Source organism: Macaca nemestrina, chromosome 5 (genome assembly GCF_043159975.1).
Source record: "Macaca nemestrina isolate mMacNem1 chromosome 5, mMacNem.hap1, whole genome shotgun sequence".
Lineage (NCBI taxonomy): Eukaryota > Metazoa > Chordata > Mammalia > Primates > Cercopithecidae > Macaca > Macaca nemestrina.
In genome coordinates, this window is record NC_092129.1 from 127993941 (window position 1) to 128010334 (window position 16394).

Genomic DNA, 16394 nt, shown 5'->3' on the forward strand with positions numbered 1-16394 from the left:
GATTACAGGTACCTGTCACCACGCCCAGCTATTTTTTTTTTTTTTTAATTTTTAGTAGAAACAGGGTTTCACTGTGTTTGTCAGGTTGGTCTTCAACTCCTGACTCAAGCAATCCACTTGCCTTGGCCTCCCAAAGTGCTAGGATTACAGGTGTGAGCCATTGTGCCCAGCCTAGAGTTTTATTATTTATTTATTTATTTATTTATTTATTTATTTATTTATTTATTCATTCATTCATTCATTTATTGAGATGGAGTTTCACTCTTGTTGCCCAGGCTGGAGTGCAATGGCGTGATCTCAGCTCACTGCCTCCTGGATTCAAGTGATTCTCCTGCTTCAGCCTCCCAAGTAGCTAGGACTACAGGCACGCACCACCACACCCAGCTAATTTTGTATTTTTAGTAGAGACAGGCTTTCACCATGTTGCCCAGGCTGGTCTCGAACTTCTGACCTCAGGTAATCCACACACCTTGGTCTCCCAAAGTGCTGGGATTACAGGTGTGAGCTGCCGTGCCCAGCCCTTCTTTATTCTTTCTTCATCTCTGGATATGGTGTTGTAGAAGAACATTCTACTTGGAATCACATTTACTTTGGTTAAATTCTGATAACTACTAGTTAGTGTAAACTTGGGCAATTTCTTTATGATTCTTCTTGTATTTCTTCATGGATGAGGTAGGTACAACACCATCTGTACCACCCACTGCATGTGGATGTTAGGAGAATAAGATAAGGTAATGGAAGGAAAGGGCCCTGAGCTTGTAGTCAGTATAAATTATTACTTTTGTCAACCTAAAAAAAAATCAGTAAGTATGTATTTCACAAATGCATTGATCGAAATATGATTTCCAATATAGGTAAAATGTTTTGCACATGAACTCCCCAGGCAATACAAAGGCTGCAAAATATTGACAGTTTGCTGTATAAAATTTGCTTAGAATAAGTGACTTGAAACTTTTTTGTAAAGGTGACTTTTACTACAATAACTGATTTAAGACTGAATACAAACCCAAGCACAAAACATATGCACCGAGTAAATATTTTCTATAGTCTTAAAAGATATATACTATGCCAGAAATTTATAGATATATTAAATTTATTAGTCTTCTAACATTTTACAACCCCATAAATACTTTTGTAGACCTTCGCATAATTAACTTGACACCACAGTGGATGGGTACCTAATTAACTGAAATGATGAATTAATGTGAATGCTTCTAGTTTCACTTTCTAGTCTGGGTTTTATGTCCTGATTAATAACATGTTTTAAAATTTGTATATAAATTAATCAGTGTCTATAAAAATAAATCAAATTCAAATAAATCATAAAACTTTTAAGGATTGACCTGGTGTGGTGGTTCACTCCTGTAATCCTAGCGCTTTGGGAGGCTGAGATGGGTGGATCACGAGGTTAGGAGTTTGAGACCAGCCTGGCCAACATGGTGAAACCCTGTCTCTACTAAAAATACAAAAATTAGCTGGGCATGGTGGCGGGAGCCTGTAATGCCAGCTACTTGGGAGGCTGACGCAGGAGAATCATCTGAACCTGGATGATGGAGGTTGCAGTGAGCAGGAGCAAGATCACACCATTGCACTCCAGCCTGGCAACAGAATGAGACTCCGTCTCAAAACAAGGCACTCCAGCCTGGTGACAGAATGAGACTCCGTCTTAAAACAAAAAACAAAAGCAAAGAAAAAAACTTCAAGAATTTTTAGTCTGCTTCCATCTCTGCTATATTACTATTTCCTACTGTGAAGATGTTTTGTTGTTGTTTGCTTCTTTGTGAATTCTTTTCAATACAGTTCCAATTTCAATACTGATTTATTAAAAAAAAGAGAGAGAAAAAACATCATTCTTTATTTTAGGCTGCAGGTAATAGAAAATAAATCATTAGGCAGTATGTTTAATTGATGTTCAAAACAAAATAAATCATTAGGCAGTATGTTTAACTGATGTTCAAAACCTCAATATATACAATAAACTTCTTAAAGTTTAAGATTAATCCTGTATTGGAGAAAATAATTTGGATCTTTGTATAGTGATAGTTTTAAAATTGAAGATTAAAAAAAGAATAAAATCTAAGGGGTTAATCATACCAAAAATCAAATGAACAAATCACAACAAGTTAGTTTTTGGATCCCACAGACTCATTCTAAAGTTTATATGAAGGGGGAGAGGACTTAGAATAGACAACACAACACTGAAGAACAGTGAAAGGACTAACACAACCAGACTTCAAGACTTATTATAAAGCTACAGTATTCAAGTCAGTGTGGTATTAGTGAAAAAATAGGTAAATAGAGTCACGGAATAGAGAGACCATTAATAGACCCATGCAATTATAGTCAGTCGATCTTTGATGAAAAAGCATAGGTAATTCAACAGAAAAAGGATAATCTTTTCAACAAATGATGGTTAAACAATTGGACATCCTTATACAGAAGAATAAATCTAGACACAAATCCTATACTTTTCACAAAAATTAACTCAAAATGAATCATAGACCTAAAAATAAAATGCAAAACTATAAAACTCCTAGGCAACAATATAGGAGAACAGATAGAGGATCTTGATTTGGAGATGACTTTGTAAGTACAACACTGAAAGTATCATCAATTAAAGGAAAAATTATAAGATGAACTTCATGAAAATGAAAAGTTTATGCTTTGTGAAAGACACAAAGACACAAAGAATGGATAAACAAACTGTGGTATATCCATATAATGAAATATTATTTAGTGATACATGTCAATGAGCTATCAAGCCATCGAAAGACATTGAGAAACCATATAAACAAATCAGTAATTGAAAGTAGTCAATCTGCAGGGTGCCATGTCTCATGCCTGTAATCCCAGCACTTTGGGAGGCCAAGGCAGGCAGATAAGCTGAGGTCAGGAGTTTGAGACCAACCTGGCCAACATGGTGAAACACCATCTCTACTAAAAATACAAAAATTAGACTGGGCGTGGTGGTGGGTGCCTGGAATCTTAGTTCTTGGGAGGCTGAGGCAGGAGAATCACTTGAACCTGGGAGGCGGAGGTTGCAGTGAGCCGAGACCACACCATTGTGCTCCAGCCTGGGCAACAAGAATGAAACTTCGTCTCAAAAAACATAAAAAAAAAAAAAAAAAAAAAAAAAGCAATCAATCTGAAGAGGCTACATACTATACAATTCCAACTATATGACATTGTGGAATGACAAAACTCTGGAGGTAGTAAAAAGATCAATAGTTTCTAAGGACTGCAGTGGAAGGAAAGGAGAGATTAACAGGTGAAGTACAGAGGATTTTCTGGGCAATGAAACTGTTCTGTATAATACTGTAACGGTGAATATGTGTCATACATCTACCAAAACCCGTAAGTTTACAACACAGAGTGAACTCTAATATAAATTATGGATTTTGATTAGTAACTACTATGAATATTAGCCCATCAATTGTACCAAATGTACTACACTAATACTAAACGTTAATAATAGGGGAAACTACGTATGAGGGGAGAAATCAGGGGGTACATGGAGACTCTGTACTTTCTATTTCATTTTTCTTCAAATCTAAAACTGCTCTAAAAAGTAACATCTACTAGCAAAAATTTAATGAACAAATAACCATGGAGAAAAACGAAAACTTTTATCTAAATCTTTTTACTATTGTGTGTGAAGAACTGAAATTTGTCCACAGTTGCCTCATAAATATTAAGAGAAAATGAAATAGTTACAATTGGACCTTTGATATCAAAAGTAGAAATAAATTTCAGTGATGTTCAAATTACTTTGTAACATCTTCTAGTAGTTCTTAAAATGTCTTTTAGATCAAGCTCATGACATAGACATACACATGATTAAAATGAACAATAAAAGTGTACTATCCTTTTTTAGTATATTGAAAACAAAATATTCAGAGCATAAAAATGAGTAAAATCAATCTAAGATAAAAGAAACAGCTTGAAACAGTATTTTGACAGTTTCCACATTCAAAATGTAACATATTGGATTATTTCAGAGTATGAAACATTTTAAATGTATTGGATATTGGTTGACTTCTTTTTCCTCAATGAATAATGCATAATTTGGTACAATGTTATCTTCATACATTAAGTGCAAAACAACCACTAAATTCTGAAAGTATTAGTTTATTCTATTACTAGTGCGTGGTAAAAATATCTGTAAATATCAAATCATACTAGTAGTTTGTCCAACAGACTGAAAATTAGTTTCCATTTTAGGAGAGTCTTTAGCCTGGGCGACAGAGAGAGGCTCCATCTCAAAAAAAAAAAAAAAAAAAAAAAAGAAGACAAAGAATTAAATAGTATATAGTCACACATCGTTCCAGTATTTTAATTATATCTATTTTTTTTTTTTTTTTTTTTTTTTTTTTTGAGACACAGTCTCCCTCTGTCGCCCAGGCTGGAGTGCAGTGGCATGGGCTCAGCTCACTGCAACCTCCACCTCCCGGGTTCAAGCAATTCTCCTTCCTCAGCCTCCTGAGTAGCTGGGATTACAGGCACTTGCCACCATGCCCGGCTAATTTTTATATTTTTAGTAGAGACAGGGTTCCACCATGTTGGGCAAGCTGGTCTCGACCTCCTGACCTCAGGTTATCCACCTGCCTCAGCCTCCCAAAGTGCTGGGATTATGGGCGTGAGACACTGCGCCTGGCCTTAATTATACCTCTTCTGATAGATACTCAGTGATACCTCATTGTGGTTTTTGTTTGTTAAGAGGAAGAGGAATTGGACATAGTTTAAAGCTGAAATGACTCTTAGTTGGGAAAGTCACTTTGCTTATTGGAGCCTCAGTTTTCCTATCTGTAAACATTAGAAAAAGAATGCAAAATATGGGACAGTTTATGACTTTGTGTTTTATCCTTGTGCAGGAGTTATACTAATCTCTGTTACATAGTATTTTAGCATATGTGCTACTGAAGCAAGCACTCACTGTGGTTTAACTTTGCATTTTGCTAATGGCTGATGACATTGCATATCTTTTCATGTGCATATATGTCATGTGTACACACTCTTAAGTGAAGTGTCTATTCATGTTTTGTGCCCATTTTCTAATTAAATTGTTTTTCATCGTTGAGTTTTGAGAATTCTTTCTGTCTTCTAAATAGCTGCCCTTTTTCAGACATGTGGTTTGTATTTTCTTCCATTGTGTAGATTGTCTTTTCATCCTCTTCACACAAGCTCTCACAAAGCAAAATTTTTAATTTTGGTGGGGTCCATGTTATCAATTTTGCCTTTTATGGATCATCTCTTAATGTCAAGTCTAACAACTCTTCACTAGCTTTAGACTTTAAAGACTGTCTCCTATATTTTTTTCTAAAAGTTTTATACTTTTATACTAACATCTATGATTGATTTTGAATAAATTTTTGTATAAGGCTTGAGATTTAGGTCAAGGCTTATTTTCTTGCCTATGGATGTCCAGTTGCTTCAATACCATTTGTTGAAAAGGGTATATTTCCTCCTTGGAATTGCTTTTGCATCTTTGTCAAAAATTAGTTAAGTATATTTATGTAGGTGTATTTCTGGGTTCTCTATTTTGTTCCACTAATCTATAATCCCTCTGTCAGTATCATGGTGCCTTGTTTACAGTCACTTTATAATAAGATTTTATATCAAATAGAGTAATTTCTTCTGTTTTATTTTTCTGTACAAAGATTTTCTAAAAAGTTATTCTAGAGCTGTGTTTTTTTCTGTGTATATTGTATAATGAGCTTGTCTATGCCTGTAAAAATTCTTACTGGGGGCCGGGCGCGGTGGCTCATGCTTGTAATCCCAGCACTTTGGGAGGCCGAGGTGGGTGTATCATGAGGTTAGGAGTTCAAGACCAGCCTGGCCAATATGGTAAAACCCCGTCTCTACTAAAAATACAAAAATTAGCTAGGCACCTGTAATCCTAGCTACTCAGGAGGTTGAGGCAGGAGAATAGCTTAAACTCAGGAGATGGAGGTTGCATTGAGCCATATCGTGCCACTGCACTCTAGCCTGGGCGATAGATCAAGACTCTGTCTCAAAAAAAAAAAAGAAAAAAAAAATTCTTACTGGAATATTGACAGTAATTGTCATTGAACCCATAGAACAATCTGGGGAGAATTCACATTTTTTTCAATGTTGAATTTTCAAATCTATGAACATGTTACGTTTCTATATTTGTTTAGGTTTCCTTTGATTTCTTTCAACAGCATTTAATAAGTTTCCACATATAGACTCTGTACAGGTTTCAGTAAGTATATACCTCAGTAAGTACTTCATTTTCATTAGACTGATTATAAATAGTATTATGTTTTTAATTTTGGTCTACCGAAGTTCATTGGTATTATACAGTAAAGTGACTGATTTTTGTGTATTGATCTTGTATTTTGCAATCATGCTGAACTCACGTATTCATTCTAGAAGCATTTTTATAGATGCCATGGGTTTTCTACGAAGACAATCATGACATCTGTAAGTAAGGGCAGTTTTATTTCTTCTATTTTTACATCCTCTCTGTGCACACTCTCTGTTGCATTCTCTCTTTTCCCTCTCTGTTGTGAAAACTGTATATGTTCTGTTGATTGTTTTAAAGTTAACTGATCCTATCCTCTGTTATCTATGACCTACCACTGAACCTATCCAGCAAGTTTTTTAGATTTTTATTATCATATCTTTCAGTTCTATTATTTACATTTGGTTCTTTTTCATAACCTCTATTTCTTTGCTGAGATTAGAAAGTCTTTTTTTGCTATTGCAAGGAAATTTGTAATTGCTTCTAGAAAAGTTTTTGATGACTGCTTTAGAATTCTTGCCATATAATTCCAGCATTTGATTCACTAAGTGTTAGCGACATTAAATTACTTATCTCATTCAAGTTATAATATTCCTGGTTCTTGCTGTGTTGAGATTTTTTTTCTTTTTTTATTATGTCCTGAACATTTTTGATATTATATTAGAAGATTCTAGGCCCTATTTAAATATTTTATTATAGTAAGCAGCTCCCTGTATAGTTGTAACATGCAGTTCCACAGCACTTTTTTTTTTTTTTTTTTTTGGCTGTGGTTTCAAAGATAGTTTCATTTTTAGAGTTTCGCCTTGCTGTTTTGGTCTGCTTGATTTATTTAGTGAGGCTGAAACTCTCCCTGGTCTTTGCTGGTTCTTCTCAATGGGGCAGGAGGGGTTGCCCCATGCTGCATCACCTAGTGTCTCAAGGTAAGGAAAAAGCTTTTCCTGTCTATAAGTAAAAGGTCATGTTCCAGGTATGGCAGCTTGTTTTGACTAGTTCACTTGGCTACTCTCGGTGAGGGAGGGTAGTCTCTAGCATTTCAGGGAAGGACAATGCTTCCTCTGGCTGTTTATTCTTAGTGTGGATCCAGGTCAACCCACTTTGCCAGTGGTACTGGACTTGCCTGGTATTGCTGAGAGAACTCATATGTGATCCAAGAGAGAATGAACCTCCTAGGCATTGGCCAGGGTTACATTTTTGGGGGATGAAGGATAGTAAGATGCCCTGTCCTTATGTTGCTTTTCCACTCCCAGGGTTCCTAACCAGTGTACCTATGTATTTCTAATTTTTAGAGTTACTGTTTGACTTCATTTTGTGTTTTCTCCCCCGAGAGATTATAGTTGTACTTAGCAGATAAGAGCAGGGTAAAATTACTCTACAAAATTATGTCTGGACTCTTATTCTTCTTTAAAAACATCATTTTGGTAGTTATGTAGAGAGTGAGCTCGTTGTTTGTAAAGCCAGCATCCAACTAAATAACTATCATAATATTCAAGGGTTAAGATGTGGTGAAATGTACCACTGCAGATAGAAAGAATATGGTAATTCAAGAGATATTATAATGGTTAAATTAAAAAACAAAAACTTGTGCCCAATAACTTAATGCTTCATTGATATGTATTTGAAGATTTTTGAAAAAAATTTGTGGAACTCTTTCTCTTTAACTTTAAAATAATATTAACAATAATGCAATAAAAACAAAAATCTGTGTTGTTAATTATTGAGTTGTTACTTTGTGATTGACATTGTGCTAAATGCTTAAAATGGAAAATGCCATTTAATCTTCAAATAACAAAAATTGCGTTACTTTTATTTTAGTAATATATTTTATTTTATCCAATTTAGCCAATTCTTCTATTTCTGTTTTAAAGATTTTTTGTGTAAATTTTAAATTGACAATAATTGTATGTACTTATTGGATACAATGTGATGTTTACATATATGTATAAATTGTGGAATGATTATATGGAGCTAATTAATATACATTAATATACTTATTTTCTTGTAGTCAGAACTTTCAAAATATATTCTTTCAGCGAGATGAATACTTAACATATATATTTGAAATGTAATATATATTATGAACTATGATCACTATGCTATGCAGTAGATCTGGAAAACTCATTCTTTTTGTCTAACTGAAACTTTATATTTTTTTTTTATTTTTTTTTTTTTTTGAGACAGAGTCTCCCTCTGTCGCCCACGCTGTAGTGCAGCGGAGTGATCTCACAGCTCACTGCAACTTCCGCCTCCCAGGTTCAAGCTATTTTCCTGCCTCAGCCTCTTGAGTCGCTGGGACTACGGGTGTGCACCACCACGGCCAGCTAATTTTTTTTGTTTTGTTTTGTTTTGTTTTTTAAATAGAGACAGGGTTTCACCATGTTGGCCAGGATGGTCTCGATCTCTTGACCTCGTGATATTCCCGCCTCAGCCTCCCAAAGTGCTGGGATTACAGGTGTGAGCCACCATGACCGGCCAACTTTATATTCTTTGATCAACATCTCCCTATTCCTCCACCCTCCCAACTCTTAGCCTCTAGTAACTACCATTCTACTCTTATTTGTATGAATCAACTTTTTTAGATTTCACAGATGAGGGAGATCATGCAGTATTCATCTTTATGTGCCTGGCTTTTTTTCTGGTAGCATAACATCCTCCAGGTTCATCCATGTTGTGGCAAATAATCCTCTTTTTAATACTGAAAACAATTCCATTGTGTATATGTACCACATTTTCTTCATCCATTTATCTATTGATGGACACTTAGGCGGATACCGTTCCTTGTTTATTGTGAATAGTGTCTCAGTAAATATGGAGTACAGATATCTCTTTGACATACTGATTTCATTTCCTTTGGATATATGTCCAGTAGTGGGATTGCTGGATCATATGATAGTGCTATTTGTAGCTTTTTTTTTTTTTTTTTTTGAACCTCCGTACCGTTCTATGTAATAGCTATAGTAATTTACGTTTCCATGAAGTGCACAAAGGTATCTCTTTCTCAATATCCTTGCCAACACTTACCTTTTGTCTTTTTGGTAATAGCCACTCTAACAGGTATGAGGTGATATCTCATTGTGATTTTAATTTGCATTGCTCTGATAATTAGTAACGTGGAGTGACTTTTCATATATCTGTTGGCCACTTATATGTCTTCTTATAATAAATGTTTCTTCAAGTCCTTTGCAGATTTTTTAATTGGGTTCTTTGTTGTCCTGCTATTGAGTTGTTTTAGTTCCTTATAGATTTGGGGCATTAACCCCTTATGAAATTTATGATTTGCAAATATTTTCTCCCACTGTGTAGGTTGTCTCTTCACCTTGTTGATTGTTTCCTTTGGTGTGTAAGAGCTTCTTAGTTTGATATGATCCCATTTGTCTACTTCTGTTTTTGTTACCTGTGCCATTTGGGTTATATTCAAAAGATCATTGTCCAAAACAGTGTCATAAATTGGTTGTTTTCTTCCAATGGTTTTACCACATCAGGTCTTAAATTTAGTCTTTAATCAATTTTGAGTTGATTTTTGTACGTGGTGTGAGATGGGAGTTCAGTTTCATTCTTCTGCATATGGATATCTGGTTTTCTCAATACTACTTTTAAACTGACTGTTCTTTCTCCATTGTGTACTCTCAGAACCTTTGCCAAAAAATCATTTGACCGTAAACGTGTGGGTTTATTTCTGACACTCTGTTTGTTCCATTATTCTATGTATCTGTTTTTATACCACTATGATGCTATTTTGATTACTATAGCTTTATAGTAATTTTGAAATCAGGTAGTATAGTATCTCCAGTATTTTTTTTTTCTTCCCTCAGGTTACTTTGGCTATTCCAAGTCTTCTGTGGTGTCATACAAATTTTAGTATTGTTGGATGGTTATTTTTAATAACAGTATTTTAGAATTGAGAATGCTATGGTTTAAAGAGGTTAAGAAACTTAACCCAGCTAATAAGTAATGGTTCTATGATTGGACTCAATTTTTTTTTTTTAAGCAAATTCTCCCAAATCCTAATGGACTTAATTCTTCTTCTTCAGTTTTTTGTTTGTTTGTTTGTTTGTTTGTTTTGTTTTGTTTTTGGTTTGGCAGAGTTTCGCTCTTGTTGCCCAGGCTGGAGTGCAACCGCACGATCTCGGCTCACTGCAACCTCCGCCTCCCAGGTTCAAGTGATTCTCCTGCCTCAGCCTCCCAAGTAGCTGGGATTACAGGTATGTGCCACCACACCTGGTTAATTTTTTATTTTTGGTAGAGACAGGGTTTCTCCATGTTGGTCAGGCTGGTCTCAAACTCCCGACCTCAGGTGATCCACCTGCCTCAGCCTCGGAAGTGCTGGGATTACAGGCGTGAGCCTCCGGGCCCGGCCTGGATTCAATTCTTAAACTCTATTGTTAACTGATTCTACATTAAATCAACACACAATTGATTAAGTCTAAATCCTTAGTGGTTTAAGGGTTAATTTTTAAAATAAAAATTACAAGTATATATGCTAACATTTTGATATTTCCTTTTAAATATTCAAAGATATTTAAACCATTTAAATTCTTAACTCTGTACTACTTTTCTCATAAATCAAAGTAAGGACATACTATCCACAAAAAAACAATAATTTTTTTGTGTTCTTAACATGATTCATGTCACTGAATTTTGCATAACTAATAAGTGTGTTATGTGGCATAAATCAGAAGGGTTATACACCAAGAAGATGGCATATTCAACACCAATTGCTATGTAAAGCATTTGGAAATCCTGGAAGTAAACATATTTTATTACCCAACTTTTACTCGGAGAAGAAAGTTTTCATACATAAATTTTTCAGTTGAAGAGCTGGCTTTCCCTTAATGTGGAAGACATAAATACTGCTGCATTTTTAGCGATAATGAAATTTGAATTTAGCCAAGTTGCTTTATTTACATACTGCCTTTGTGTTAATAATTTAACAAACTGTGGTATAATTTAGGGACTAAAAATATCATTCTTGTGTGCTCACAGTAAGCTTTACACTATAATAAGCACATTTTGAAGATTAATTTTGATGAAATTAATATTGTGAGAGGATTTATAATTGTATACAGCAGGCAAAAATGTTTGGGATTTTCACCCAAAAGTAGAATAAAATATGTATAGCACAATCAATGTAATTTTATTTTTTGTATTACAATATCTTTAACTTCCAGTTACTTAGTTTTCTGGTTCCAAATTTATAGGAATCAGTATGCATACAAAAGGAACCTGAGACTCCTGATCAAGAGAAAGTATTCAAACTGAAAGAAAGATGAATCATTGGAAAAAGCTTCAACTATTTTCTAGTTTATTTATTTGTATTATTAGTAGTATTTTTTTGAGACAGAGCTTTGCTCTGTTCCCCAGGCTGGAGGGCAGTGGTGCCATTTCAGCTAATTGCAACCTCGGCTTCTCAGGTTCAAGTGATTCTCACACCTCAGCCTCCTGAGTAGCTGGGATTACAGGCACACACCACCATGCCTGGTTAACTTTTAGTAGAGACGTGGTTTTGCCATGTTGGCCAGACTGGTTTTGAACTCCTGGCCTCAGGTGATACCCCTGCCTCCACCTCCCGAGGTGCTGAGATTGCAAGCGTGAGCCACCACGCTCAGCCAAGCTTCAACTATTTTCTAGTTTTGTTTTTCCTTAATTGATATCTTAGATGTCTTCTTGTTTCAGCGTGACTATCAAATGTATTCTACAAACTTTTTGAAGTCACAAAATAAGGATACTCTAAGGAACATAGATTGTTCTGATTGTGGATATTTATTTCACACTATAATATGTTTACCCAATGGAAATAACACCATATCCCTATTCTGTGTGAAAAATACCAGGAATGGGAATGAGTAATTGTAAATCATCCTGAAAGTGTTTTATTGTCTTCTAGTAAAACCACTTATTTTGTATATATTTTTATAAAAGGTACTGAGTCTAGACTTGCTTTAATATCCTAAAAGCACTAACATTCACACCCTTCCCTGAAGCATTTTGAAATTAAAAACTAGTTCTACACGTGAAAAAAATAATAAAGATCTAATTTTGTTTCTTTTTAAATCATGAATTTTGGATAACTGCAGCTAGGTCATTTAATACAATCTTACCAGAAAATGGGCTCACTGCCTGACACGCATAGAAGCCAATACGATGGCACTGGCTTTTGAGAAAAGAAAGGCTTTATTGTAAGGCCAGCCGGCAAGGAGACAAGAGACGCAGCTCAAATCTGTCTACCCAATTTGGGGTCTGGGGCAAGTTTTAAAGGGTCAGAGCGCAAGGGGAAGAATTTGGGAATGTTGGCTTGTCAAGGTCTGATTTGACCATTTGAATAAGGTATGCTAGGGTGGATTTTAGCCCTGTTATATGGTTTGAATTTGTGTCCCTGCCCAAATCTCATGTGATCCTCAATGTTGGAGGAGGGGTCTGGTGGGAGGTGGTTTGATCATGGGGCAAACGTCCCCCTTGCTGTTCTCATGATAGTGAGTGAGTTCTCACGAGATCTGGTGGTTCAGTTTGTAGAGCCACCCCCTTCTCTCTCTTCCTCCTGCTCCAGCCATGTAAGACATGACACCTTCCTCTTCACTTTCCACCATCATTGTGAGTTTCCTGAGGCCTCTCCTGCAATGCTTCCTGTACAGCCTGTAGAACCATGAGTCAATCAAACCTCTTTTTAAAATAACTTATCCAGTCTCAGGTAGTTCTTTATGGCAATGTGAGAATGAACTAATACATTCTGAATCTTCTGGGCCAAAAGATCCCTCACCTTTGAAAGGGTTCCAGTATTTAAGTTCTGATCATGTCCCAGCCTTTTTGGTTCTGTAGGGAGGAATCCTTGGTTCTGAGTCTTGTTAGAAGTCAAATCTTTTTCTATTGCATGTGATGGGGTTACATAACTTCCAGTTTAGGCTCTGTTATACCTACAAGATAACTTGACATTATCATATCAACAGAGTAGGCCCACTATAGGTTGGTTCTGCAGTTACAATAATAGGAAAGGTAAATCAACATGTCACATAGAATATTTTCTTTTTCAAATATTTTATGACACATATTGAAGGAATAATTTTGTGAGCAGATCATGCTATATTTAAATCTGATTAACACAATATTCTTTTTAAATTTTGTTTTTTTAAGATATAAATTCTTAAATACATTTCTGTTATGCCACTTGTCTTACTCAGAAACATTAATATCCTGCTCACTCTCCTCTCATGCCCAGTGACTAAACATTGCATTCAGGCTTCTTCATTTTCAGGCCTATCCACTTTCCTGCGGATACTTCTAGCACTGCACCTTCATTTTGGTCATGCTAATTTCCATATATTCTTCATTGCTCACCCTACACAAACAGATGGACCATGGATAATGTCCACTATTGTCTTTTGTGTATTGTTGATTCTCTCTCTCCTCTCTTTCACAGTAAACAAGTGGAGTTCTGCCCTTTCACCACTGTCATTCTGACTCCCATGACAGTCTATTATATTTGGACATATAAACCAAAAATAAAATTCTAAGCCCCTTAACCAACTGAAAGGACTCCCAACCTTTGACTAAAGGAACCTGAAGACCTAGTTCAGGTTATGACAGGAAGGGGGTTGGATATGCTCCATTATACCCATTCCCTAACATATACCCCCAGTTTAACCAATCAGCATTAACATTAAAATAGATTTGTCATAAGATTGACAAAACACTCTTTGTAACAATAAAGTGTCAAATTCCAACCTGTCTCTGGTATAGCATCACATGACAGAGAGAAGACCCTGAAGAAAATCGAAGTGTTCTACCCTAAAATATATTTCTTTGACATATTTTGAAATGGACTTGCAAAGTCGTCCCTTGTGGGGAAAATTTGCATCCTGTAGAGAATCTCCTTCCCTTTCTAGGTCTTTTCCAGATCCAGGAGAGATTTAACTAAGAGTTTGACACCTTTTACTGTCCCAAAAGAGACATTTACCATTTATTCTCTCTGAAGCTTTCTATTCAGAGGCTTCATCTACATAACAAGAACATTGGCTTCCATAACCCTTCTTATCTTAATTCAAGCATTTCTTTCTGCTGATTCAACTCTTTAGGCAAAGCTTAATTCTTTTTTATTTATTTATTTATTTATTTATTTGAGAAGGAGTGCTCTGTTGCCCAAGTTGGAGTACAATAGCATGATCTCAGCTCACTCTAAACTCCTACCTCCGATTCAAGAGATTTTCTTACCTCAGCCTCCCAAGTAGCTGAGGTTACAGGTGCCCACCACCTCGTCTGGCTAATTTTTAGTTTTTTATATACATATATATATATGTATATATGTATATATATACTTTTAAGGTAGAGATGGGGTTTCACCATGTTGGCCAGACTGGTCTTAAACTCCTGATCTCAGGTGATCCACCTGTCTCAGCTTCCCAAAGTGTTGGGATTATAGGCATGAGCCATTGCACCTGGCCTAAGCTTAATTCTTTCAACCAATTGCTAATTAGAAAATTTTTGAATCCATTTATTACCTGTAAGTCCTTGGCTTTGAGATGTCCTGCCTTTCTGGGCCAAACCAACATATACCTTACATGTATTAACTTATGTCTTAGCTTGTAACTTCTGTCTACCTAAAATGTATAAAACCAAGCTTAACTTGATTGACTAGGGCATATGTTCTCAAGACATCTTTAGACTCTTTTCCAGGCCATGGTCACTCATATTTGGCTCAGACTAAACCTCTTTAAATATTTTACAGAGTTTGGCTTATTTCATTAACAGAGCATACTGTCCCCCATTTCTTTCTCCTTTCTCTTGATAAGACATTGGGGTTTTTAACATAGGTCTATGAACTTGAAACCATTAAATTCCATATGTGTAAAACTATTATCTTAGGAATACAATTTTAAGAGTTTCTATGGTTCTGTTTCTAATCTTCATAGTATATCATGACAATTATTTTTGTCTCTCCAACTGGATTGGAAGACCCCTGTGGGCAGCATCTCATATTCATTAAACAAAAATATCTCAGTAATGTGGATAATAATGAGAACCCAATTCCCGCCTCAGAGAATTATGATTCAGTGTTTATTATTTAAATGAAATTGCACAAAGTGTGTTGGGGGCAGGAATGTATTAGTTGATAAGAAAGAGAAAGATTATTATATTAGAGGAAAAAAGAAAATAATCTGTGTGAAGTTACAAGGACAAACGAATTATGTACTTCATACAGGTAATAATTCCTCAGGAATAAACGTGTGTGTGTGTGTGTGTGCGTGCGCACGCGTGCGTGCACGTGTGTTTGTGCATTGTACGTGGTGTAATCTTTGATATGTCATGTGAGTAACTATATAGTTTTGCTCCTCAACATGTGTAGCTGGACCCCTTGCAACAGTATTATCATTATCACGTGGAAGAATGTGAGAAATGCAGAAATTTTGGCCACATCCCAGAACTACTGAATCAAAATTCTGTTGTTCTTTTTTACTGTAACTATTTTATTACATTATAATAATTAGGAGCTGTATGGTTCATGACAAAAATATTGCAAATTTCAGATCACTTCACAGCACATGCTCCTATAACCATTTAAAATTTAAAAATTAATTTCAATTAAAAGAGTGGTCATTCTTAATGTTTGATATGACCAACATTCCTAGGTCAGTGCAACCAAATGATGGAAAACAACTGGATCACACTGCATATGTCCCACAAAAGCAAGCACGATGTACAAAATGTGCATGTTTCAGTTTCCACAAAATACATTCCAGGTAAACATGTTAATTAAGCAATAGTACTAGTAAGAAATTGGCACTCAAAGAAAAAAATGCAAAAGTATTTTCAACATGAAAATACAGGACAGTGGAATTGGAAACTTCTGGATAAAACATTGTAACCCAGTTAGCTCTATTTGGGGGGTGGGGATGGGCCCTCAACATTTCTGCAGATAACTTTTTTTTCCCCTAAATTCATCTAAATTACCTATCATTATCCCAAACAGGCACTTCAAACTATTAAACTAAAACACAAATCTTAGTCTAGCTATGACTATTCTTCAAGAACTCATGTGAGTATCTTTAGAAAGAAGTTTTCATTTTTTGACAGACAGATATCAGTAGTATGCTATTCAATTGCTTAATGCAGAATTCATGCTATCCAGTACTAACACAGAAGT

General features: G+C 35.5%; 1 non-coding gene across 1 annotated transcript; it reads right to left on the minus strand.

Annotated features, from left to right (window-relative positions):
* Positions 1-4826: 4826 nt before the first annotated feature.
* LOC112428232 (U6 spliceosomal RNA) lies at positions 4827-4929 on the minus strand. Its single transcript, XR_003020182.1, has one exon. It is a non-coding gene; the product is annotated as a U6 spliceosomal RNA (small nuclear RNA).
* Positions 4930-16394: the final 11465 nt, after the last annotated feature.